At 34.2% G+C, this 9300-nt stretch overlaps 1 pseudogene; it reads right to left on the reverse strand.

Annotated features, from left to right (window-relative positions):
- Positions 1-941: 941 nt before the first annotated feature.
- On the reverse strand, positions 942-6817 carry LOC132316357 (salicylic acid-binding protein 2-like; annotated as a pseudogene).
- Between the last annotated feature and the right edge of the window lie 2483 nt (positions 6818-9300).

Here is a 9300-nt window from a genome sequence, read left to right on the forward strand (position 1 = left end):
TGGTATTGTAGTTATATTTTTACTCCCGGTATGGTATGATCCTAATTTCCTTATTCCTATTCATTGTGTGGATTCACGAGGTCTTAAGAGGTGTGCCTTTGGCACTTCCTACTGAGCTTATGCTCACCCCTTTATTTTAATAATTTTTTTTTCAGGAAACGGGAAAGAAGTGGCGGATGATGTTCCACCACAGGCCTAATTTGGATTAGAGGACTTTTTTTGCTATTTTGTATTAAGTCCCATATTTTTTTTGTAAAATCTTAGTTTGTTATATTCGGTATGGAGGTTTGTGGACACTTGTTATTGTAATTATAATTATGGGCTGTAACTTTAGTATAAGTTGTCTCAACGTTGTAAGACGTGTACTTTAGATCTTAACCATATATTTTGGGACTGTAATTATGATAATTTGGATTAAATGGTATGTATATGTTCCACCATGAGATAAACCATGTTGAGGTATAATGAACAGATGAATGAGATGCTGGAATATATTATTTGTATTGTGTGTTGGGACAGGTTGGATAGGTCTTAAAAGGCCATTGCATTTTTTTTTCTTCATTTGAGCAGGTTGTGGTAGGCCCCTTTTTAGGGAAGGTCATGCCGATTTTTTTTTTTTAAAAGTATCAAATTAGGGTCGTTACATGGTCATTTTCTATTGTTTGTGCATAGTGAATGCGTGTTTGTGTGGATTTCATCTCTGTAAATATATATTTCTTTTTACTGGTAAAGTACCATTTCACATTTTCTATTGTTTGTGCTATTTCCTGCCAAACCTCGTTCTCTATAAACTTCTATTTCCTTCTTTTTTTCATCATGCATATCTCACACACTTTCTCACTGAAGGATCTCGATCTAATGACGTCCATGTTTGAGGCCGAAAGGTAATATCCTCTACTCTCCTCTCCTATCCTCTCCTCTAGATCTACTTTGTTGGAGACTTACTTTGTCACTTGCAGTGTCCCAGTCCCAGAGCCGATCGATGCCGAATACAAAGCGGAAGCGGAATCCAAATCCAAATCCGAATCCGAAGTAAAAGAAGCCGAAGCCGAAGCCGGAGCCGGAGCCGGAGCCGGAGCCGGAGCCGAAGCCGCACGGGTAAAATATTCTAATACAGAGGATTTTAATGCGGCATATTGTTCAATTGTTTGGGAGAGACTGCATAAATTTGTATTGGAGTCAATTTCATTTTGATAAGGTTATGATTATGTGGTTTGTGCCTTTATAGGTTAGTAACTTAGTGTCTATGCCTACTTTGGGCACTTGGTATCCCGCCACGGATAGTTGGTGACACAACTGCTATGTTGGAAGCACAGCCTTCTGTGTTGACAAGTCGGGGCCGAGAGCGAGGGACAGTTGGTCGGATGGTTGATATGTTTGAAGTTCGCAGGCAAGGCTGGGGAGGATAAAAATCTGGAAGTATAGTCATGGAAGGACTTGGAGTTGTTGGGAGTTAATACTTGCAGTAACCCTTTTATGTGAGAAAGATTATGAGTCTTTGTACGAATTACTTATTTGAAATATGTGTAAGTTAAGTATTTTGGTAGTACATGTATGAACTTATTACCCTTGGTTATAACAGGTGTTAGCTTAATTACTTGTACTCACTTGAAATGTTAAACTTGTTTTTAGCATCTTTAGAAAGACCTCCTGTAGTACAGTCCAGTTTTGAGGCTTATTGCTCCCTTAACATTTTGAATAATTTTTTTAGACTTGTATGTTTGGAAATTTGGTATCTGTCTTGGCTTTAATTTGATATATCAGGGGTCTAGGTTGCACATAAATTGAATGAGTTATTCAGGTTTTATTCGAAGTGTACAGAATCTGACTTGTGTGTCTTAATTTGTGTCATAACTAGAGTTGTACTTTGAGTAAATTCATGGTACAGCTGATCGGGAAAGTTTCATAGTAAAATCTTTTATGCTTTGAGAGAATTATAATTTCGAACATGACTGATTTACGGTAGTTTACAAAGGTTATCTCATAGTAAAATATTTTAATCCGACTATATTATTATGATCAAGTAAATTTGATTAACGCTCAAATTCTGTTTTTATCTAAAGAGACCTTATGTAGTGAGGAGTATTTGGAGTAGGATAATGTTACGTGGACATGGAATTATGGTTGTCATCATTTTCTGTTATACAGGAAAAATTGTGACAACAAGTTATTATTATTCGTCATTGTTGAGTTAATTTTATTGTGATAATTGTGATGTTAAGTCACACACTTGTTGCCTAAATTAATAGTCTTGACCTCAACTTGGGGGCATGACATAATTGATAAAAAATAAAAATTAAGCTTTCAATTGTTTTTGATTTTATACCAGTTTAAATTTATTTTTTCTTAGTTGATACTTGCAGAGTTGTGATCAGCTGGTCCAAACTCTATGACTGGTTGACTTAAATCGAATCTGTATGAATATCTGTCTTTAATATCAAATATTCTCAATCGAACTAGGCGAACACTTGTAAAGTTGTGAGTTGGTCCAAACCCAATAAGTGGTGGCCTAGATCAAATCTATATTTCAGTTTCCAAAATCAAATATTAAGTTTATTTATAATCTTCTCATCCTAGCAATTCCACTTATGGTGGACTAATTGTTTTATTGACATTTTACCCTATAACTTTCTTAATGGAAATAAATTATAGCTTCATTGCATAGAACAGGAAATAATTTACTCGTTAATTTTGGTTCTGTTCTTGCTATATTTTTATTGGGCTAAGCCCTTTCGGCCTATGGGCTTGTATTGTGTCCCCTTTTGGGTTGTTTGGCCTAAGGCCCTCCTTTGTAATTTTTATCAATTAATTCAATTGTTTTAAATTCCAAAAAAAAATAGAACAGGAAATAATGATGTATTAGTATTAATTCTGACTACATGGTTCAACTCATGCACTTCAGGACAGCATTGTGGGGTCACCATGCTTTAGGTGCTTTCTGAGAACTGACGCTATAGGCTTTGGTGGAATTTTTTTAAACATTTAGCAGCATTTTTCATTTCCTCCAAAAACAAAATTTTTTCCAAAATTTAAAGGCACATAACTATAACATTGCCCTTAGCAAGATTCAAACACTTACATCTGGACTAATGGTCCGATTTGTACGAAAGACCAAATTTCTTGTAGCATGTACTTGTGTTTACTTTGTGTGTGTGTGTGTGTGAGAGAGAGAGAGAGAGAGGGAGAAAGGTGAGGGGCAATAGAGCAGAGATGACAGAGGGTGGATTTCATGAACTTGGGGCTTACAACCAATGATATTAGAGGTTCATTGAGGTCACCAAATGCTGCAAACTGTGGGACCAAGATCACCTCCAATTGCATAGTGCAACAATTTGCTCCATTTGAAATAAGTGGTTACGAATGTACCACATCAATTAAAAAAATTGGGTAACTAATTTTTTACCACCCCTTTAAATATTATATTTCATATATATATAAACTTTAACTATTATTTCTAAAATACGTTTACTCCCTCTAAAAGCTACGGTTGTCCTCCTTTCTCTCTCTAAAGGGGAAGAAGGAAATAGTACAATGGCGATCTGAGGTGAAGAAGAAGAAGTGAATAACGACGGTAAGGCGAAGAAGAAGGAGTGAAGAACGGCGGTTTGAGGCGAAGAAGAAGGAGTGAAGATCGAAGGTCTGGGGCGAAGAAGAAGGAGGGAAGAAAGAAGGTCTGAGGGTTAGGGTTTGAATTTCGAATTAATGAAGATGAAGAAGAAAGGAAGAACGGCGAGGCGATGAAGAATAAGGAAATAGTACCATTTTAAATGGTACACCACCTTAGGAAAATGTTGGGATTCACCTTAGGAAAATATTGCAATGCACTTTACAAATAAGTTGGGATATTTGTACGAAAATGTTGGGATGTACTTTAGGAAAATGTTATGATGCACCACTTTACAAATACGTTGGGATATATGTTACGAAAATGTTGTGATGCAGTTGGGAAATTGTTGTGATGTAGCAAATAAGGATAATTTGGGATACATGTATAATTTTTAGATTTTATTTTCAAGGAAATCCTCTTATTTCCATAAGAATGACAGAAACAAAGAAATCTACCTCTTGCTTCGATTTGAAGAAGTCTGATATGACCTTCAATTTGGAAATAGAATTGCTTATTCTATTTCAAAATAAAGCCTGCTTCTTACTTCTATTTGGAAAGAAATCAAAATCTATTTAGAAAGAAATCAAATTCTAAACTGGGTTGATTGATATTTTGGGAGAGAAGGGTGGCGGGATTTCAATCAAAATCTATTTGAAAAGAAATCAAATTCTAAACTGGGTTGATTGATATTTGGGGAGAGAAGAAGGGCTAGGTGGCGGGATTTCAATTTTATTTCAAATGGGTTGCTGAGATGAAGGAGGGAGGGAAGAACAAATAAGAGAGGAAAAAAGAGTATATTTGAACAGTGTATACATATATATATATATAAATTCTGTATAAAGTAAATATAATTTTTTACCCACTATGGTAAGTACTATTCATTCACAAAAATGGAGCAAATGTTTGCACTATTACACTGGAGGTGATTTTCACCCGCAAACTGTGTGTCCATCCAGGCTTCGGGTGGAGTCCCTCCATCCGTCTAGCATACTTTTTAGAGCAAAAATAGAAAGAAAAAAAATTAGGAAGCAAAATTGACGACAAAAGTTCCCAAGTATAGGATATAAAGTTGATATACTTTTTAACAATGGTTCCTTGATTAATTTTGTTCAAATAATGAAAAATATTAAATCATAATCTATTCCAAATTTCACATATATTGTTTATATTTATGTGTGCTAACACACATTTGTAATAAAAATAATGATAGACTGACGAAAAGACCAGCCAAATGAATAACCGACTCGCATTTACTTGATAGATTGTGTGGGACCTTAACATGAGCCCCACATTAGCAATCAAGTGCATTGGAAACCCTTCCGTTCTCCATTGAAAAGCCAATTCGGGTACTTATCATTGTGTGTACTTAATATTTTGTGTGGGACCTTAATATTTTGTGTACTTAAATAGGTTGAAAGAGTTAATCGACCCAAGTGAGTGACAAGAAAAGAAATTAATAGGGAAAATTACATATAAATGGAGTCAAAGTTTCATATTTACTTAGAGGCTGAGTCAAAGTTCCATATTTCTCTAAAATGGATTGCTGAGGTGGCACATGGTTTTTTACTGTTTAGAAATTGTGGTGCCTAAAATACCCTTCCACGAAGGTACTACTTTTTCTTCGAAGGTACTACTTTTTTGAACTGAAGGTACTACTTTTTGGCGTCCAGGTACCATGTTTTTTAAACACCCGCGAAGGTACTACTTTTTCTCCGAAGGTACTACTTTTTTGAACTAAAGGTACTACTTTTTTGTACTGAAGGTACTACTTTTTTGTTAAGGAAGGGCATTTTAGGCATTACAATTTTCTAAACAGTAAAAAACCATGTGCCACCTCAGCAATCCATTTTAGAGAAATATGGAACTTTGACTCAGTCTCTAAGTAAATATGGAACTTTGACTCCATGTATATGTAATTTTCCCAAATTAATAAGACGCCATGTAGACCTCACATGGATGCATAATGTGATTTATCTTCTTTTTTTTTTTTTCCTTCCATATATCATTACACGTACAATTATGATATGAGAACATAGGATGGCCTGTTTGTGCTATCAGGCATGATCGCATTGAGGAAGACTGCTACAGAGGTACTTCTCCATAGCAAGAGCAGCACTCATGCCACCACCACTATGTCCCACTAGTATCACCTTTTCACCTTGAGGAATCGCCTCCAGTACCTCCAACAACGACAGTGTGTAGTTGTGGAGTGACCGGATATCGTCTAGTTGCTTCGGATTGATGCCAGAAGCCACAAGGTTCAATGTCGTGAACCGATGGCCGGCCGCCTCAATTTGCGGTTTATCCTTGTACCATACCTAAGCTCCATGGCATGCACCATGTGTTAGCACAAAATGCTTATGTTGCTTGCCCACTTCCATTTTTTCTTGTTTAATTAATCAGGGATGTTCCTATCTTGTATATAGATGCGCACGCGCGCACACACACACACATAAATATATATATATATATATATATATATATAGTGATGAACAAGGAAATGTGTCCTAAGGGCTACATTGGCTAGTGGAACTTTAAAAATTGGGTTCTGAATTATGAATTATACAGTAAGTAATAGAATATAAATAAGGTAAGGTTATAATTCAATTGTCCTATGTTTGGTTTGTCTAACATGCATTATTGTTTGGTTGGATATTGTATTTAATTTCCACGAGCTGTGTACAAATGTTTTGTATCATAATTGATTTGTTGGGACTGTTTACTAATAAAATGATAAATGATGATTGCCTCCTATATATTGCGAGGGAAGTTTTGAAAGGTATAGTATGAAATAAATTGCTGAAAAGTCACTTTCAAATTATTTGAATGCACAACGCATCGTTTATTTGTTTAAATTCAAAGAATTTGATGGGAGTGGGTGATTTTCTTATGCGCCATATTATGAATGATGAACCATTTATAACTAATCACACAATTTTTCACATTTCATACTTAGTTTCTTAACAAAAAAAAAAAAAAAATGTTTGGATATTTAATCCAAGGTTTGATTCGATTCAAATTCAGGATAGCCAAACTATTTCTGAAGTGAGTCGATCAAAGAATCGATCTTTTATAAATGAGGTGATAAGGTGACTGTTAGAATGTAATAACCCTCTTTCTATGAGATGATTGTTAGAATTAATGTAACAATCCAGATACAATATTGTTCACCTTTGACTCTCCCGAACCAGAGACTTTCCAGGGGGTCATTCATCCCATTTAACTCTGGAGATTTGGTAAGTTTACTGCCATCACGGTTTTAAAACACGTTATGTCATAGAAGGGTGTAGAACGTACCTACATATACCACTTCACATTTCTCAGACGATGTGGTGTCACGCATCACGATTTTAAAACACGTTATGTTATAGAAGGGTGTAGAACGTACCTACATATAACATTTCACATTTCTCAGACGATGTGGAATCGTAACACCCTGTAACCTGTCAGTGCTCACCCACATCACACCTACCCACAAAAATTGTCACATAGAATACAAAAATGACATCTTTTAAGTTTCGACGCCTCAATAAAAAGGATTACACAAGTAAAGCATATAATGAATGAGATAAATTATTTAAAACAAAGATAATTCACATCCTTTCACTAATAAATGTTCTTCAAACAAATACTTGAAAATTGTACCAATATCACTTGAAAACAAGTTGTAAAAGATGGGGTTGAAACTACATTAAAGGTACAATCTAAAACAGTACCTAAGGTAAGTAGTAAAGTGCATGAGATATAAAAGCTACATTGTAAAGAAATGTGATTATATATATTTTTGACTTTTTTTTTCCCCCGGTAAATCTGTTGTTAAATTTGCGATATGATTTTAAAATATCCATAACTTATGATCTATTTTATGTACATCTTTAGTTAGTTTTGCTATATGATCTTAATACTTTAAAATATCATATATATATTTACTAAAAAAATGATATGATTTTTATTTTTTTCCTGTAGATCTGATATATATATGTAATCATATATTGTCATGCCTTTTTTATCCTTCTTTTCTGGTAGAATTCTTTATTTATTTTTTATTTTTTAATTTTTTTTTTTGGTGAGTTTCTGTCAATTTGTGACGGATCTTGCTATTTTAATTTTATAGTTTGTGTTTGTTATTTTTCTTGGTATTTCTATTCGGTTTTTACAGGGATAGATATGGCGATTTTGATGTGTTTGTCTGAATTCTCAAGAAACCACATGATGAGTGTCACAAGAAGACCTATACATAATTGAAGAGTGGCTTGGGATTCCGGTGAATTAAAGATTGCTATGGCGTATAGATGCGTAAGTTGAAGAGTTTGTTTGCAATCATATCGAGTGGGATAGCTGGTTTTGTGTTTGGATGATGTTGTTAGGCGTTGAATGTTACACATTTTAGCCCCTTTACTTGCATGTTTTATTATCTTAATAGTAGTTTATATTTGATTTTACATTGTTTTATTGTTTTTTCTTATTTCAGGGCTTTAATTGTAAAATCAGTCAAGACCAGTGATTCTGAGCTTTAAAAGATGACATTTCGTGGGACCAAGCAATGTTGAAGATCCAAGTCTAATTATGCTTAGAAAATATTCCAAAAGAAGCCACGAGTTGATGAGATTAGAAAAAAGAAGAAAAGGAAAAATCCTTCTCCAAAAAGGAAACTTTCGCCGAAGTTGGAAACTTGAACCCATTTTGGTAATCTGGCCGTATCTCTCTCTTCGAGCTTCAAAAAGGCTAAATTCTAATGTGGGTTGAAAGGAAATTCGAAGAGCTACAATTTTGTATTTCACGAGAATTCCCTAAAACAGCTTTTTACCTTATCAAAATTAGCCTGGAAGTCTGTACGAATTTGGAGTCCTTATTTGACAGAATTTCTATGTATGTCTCCTATATGAAAAAGGGAATTTTAGGGCTGATCTTTTATTATTTAAAGGGGGTCCTCTACAACATTGAAGCATCATACAGAGGAAATGGAGGCTGAGATCAGAGAGGAGCATTCAGAAGAAAGAAGAGATCAATCCATGGCAGTGAAGATGTCTTTCTCAACTATGAAGAATTCTACTCCAGTCATGCTTGGTTAAACGCTTTGCTAGGGTTGTGATGTAGCCCTAGCTTAGCACACTGGTTTGATTTTATTTAATTATTGGAGAACAATTTTTATCATGCATGATTGTGTAATCTATAGGGTTTTTAATTGAATTTTCAATAAGAATCGGTTTTAAAGTTTTAATTCAATTACAAATATTTTTCTATCTTGTCTTAAATATTTTAATCTTGTAATTGAACACAACTCATTCACTTCTTGTAGTTGTGAATGAGATGATTACACAATGGTATTTATCTGAATATAATGTTAGAGATTTGATGGATTATGCCTAGAAAAGATAAACCATGCTACACCCTAAAGTAAAATAGTTAGGTAGATGGTTTATGCTAATCGAAGATAGTCCATGCTTAGCTTTAAATTATATTATTTTCTAGCTGAATTAATATGTACTTGTAACCATGCTTAATTCCCTGTGCATGTTATATGATATATCTCCAATAAATTGATTGGTGGTACGACATTAGTGGTGAAATCATACCCTTTGTCCTTTTCCTTTTTTTTTTTTTGTTTACATCCTATTTAACCATTATTCTTTAGTTTATTTTATTTTTCTACTTAGTTAATTTAGAATTAATCATCACAATTCGATTATCCT

The sequence above is a fragment of the Cornus florida genome, unplaced genomic scaffold, assembly GCF_030987335.1.
Source record: "Cornus florida cultivar Cherokee Brave unplaced genomic scaffold, ASM3098733v1 CherokeeBrave_3.0.0_Hap2_Chr07, whole genome shotgun sequence".
Taxonomy (NCBI): Eukaryota; Viridiplantae; Streptophyta; class Magnoliopsida; order Cornales; family Cornaceae; genus Cornus; species Cornus florida.